The following is a 1692-nucleotide window of genomic DNA, read 5'->3' as shown; positions in this document are numbered from 1 at the left end:
AGGGACGCGGTGGCAGCTGGCAGAACGGAATTGCTGGCCCCCCTCCATGTGCTGGCTTCTCGTGGGAATAGGCCCCCAGTATGCTCTGGTGCTCCACTCCTCTCCTGCCTTTTGTTTCCACAGATTAGAGCAAGAGACAAAAAGTGGAGATCTCTCTTGGAAGCTTTTCCTCCTCGCACCAGAGCATTACTTGGAGTAAATTATTCACACCTCTATAACATGATCTCCCTAGTTTTCTTTAGGCCTTATTTACGCTTGTGATTTGCCCCAGTTACAGCCATTAGTTCCTGTTCTGCAGAGCTGCAGCATAGGAGGACAGAAACACGATTTTCTTTGTGCAGATTTATACCACTTTCTGTTAATGACGCTGTCCTGGCAGCGTAGGGATGTGTATCTGCTTTCACCCTCTCCTGTTTGATGCCTGGCATTTTCTCCCATCTAGGCTGGGCTTTGTGCTTCAGTCAGTTGTAAAACAGCTCACCAAGGCTGTGTGGCTCAGAGAAGGGGCTCCAGCCCTGGATCCGAGAGCCTGGATTCTGATTCCTGGTTTTTCCCTAGATTTGATGTGTGACAATGAGCAAATCGTGCTTTCTCCCAAGCATCTGTTTCCTCAGTTGTAAAATGGGAGAATGACATAAGCTGATTATGTAGCCTTTGAGGTGGGTACGTGTGCTTGCTACTGTGGACAAAGGAAAAAACAGTGTGAAATAAAAGTTGGATAACTGAGTGGGTTTTAAATGTTCTGGTTAAGATATTTTCTAATCCTGTTTATTTTTCTAAGAGAAGTATGGGGGTGTATTAGCACAGAGCAGAGAGGAGGAGCTGCTTTGGAGTGCTGATGCCACCACCTCAGCACACAAAATAATCTATGAAGCATTTTTGGAGGGTTGCAGGGAGGAAGTTACCCTGCCCTGTGGATGGAGCTGGATTGGGCTGCACCCTGCCTTGCTGATAGCTGGTATTTTCTGTGGCTGCCATCTTTTGACAGGCATTTCAGCTTGAACTGGCCTTTCAGGAGTCATTTTATGGCCATTTTGGTTTTGAGGAAAAATACAAGCCTGTCTGAAGGAGTAGACAGGACAGAGATGCTGGATGTTTGCAGACCCTGTAGCAGCAGCACACTTACCCTGAGAAGTGTGAGGTGACCAACTCGTATCTGTGGGGCAGTAACACACAGAGCAGACCTGGCCTTGCAGGGTTTTTGTTGGGAACTGCAGAGCTGAGCAGCCAGGCAGGCTGAGCAAGCTTGCCCTCAGACACTGCCACTGCCTGTGGCATCTCTGGTACCCAGCTGACCAGTGTGTTTGTGACAAGATGGTACAGACTGTGCACGAGACAAGGAGCTTCTCTGTGATCAGGAGGAATTCTACAGCTTGGAACTGGGCTCCAGCATTTGTTTTCAACCTCCCTGTTTAACAACCGGATGCTGAGCTTTCTCATTAATGTCCATTTAATCCTTCCTTAAGCATGGTTCACATTGTCCTAATCCAAACCTACTGCACTGCAAAGCATGGAAGCTGTGAAAGGAACTTTTCATTAATTGTTCTCTCACTTTTTCTGTGTGACTTCTGTTTCCTTCGCAGTGTGTTTTTGTTTGCAGCTTGATCTCATACCCATTTCAGCCAGTAATAAAATTCACATTGACTTAACTGGGTGTTGCCAGTGTTAACTTTATTTTCCACAGAAATTCCT

General features: G+C 46.7%; 1 protein-coding gene across 7 annotated transcripts in view; it reads left to right on the top strand.

Moving 5' to 3' along the window:
• Positions 1–1692, top strand: part of KDM2B (lysine demethylase 2B) — a 114076-nt gene that overhangs the window by 64943 nt on the left and 47441 nt on the right. The gene's annotated exons all lie outside the window — the stretch shown is intronic.

Source organism: Corvus brachyrhynchos, unplaced genomic scaffold (genome assembly GCF_000691975.1).
Source record: "Corvus brachyrhynchos isolate BGI_N302 unplaced genomic scaffold, ASM69197v1 scaffold114, whole genome shotgun sequence".
NCBI lineage: Eukaryota > Metazoa > Chordata > Aves > Passeriformes > Corvidae > Corvus > Corvus brachyrhynchos.
Note: the sequence above shows the minus strand (reverse complement) of the source record. Positions and strands in the feature narration are given on the sequence as shown.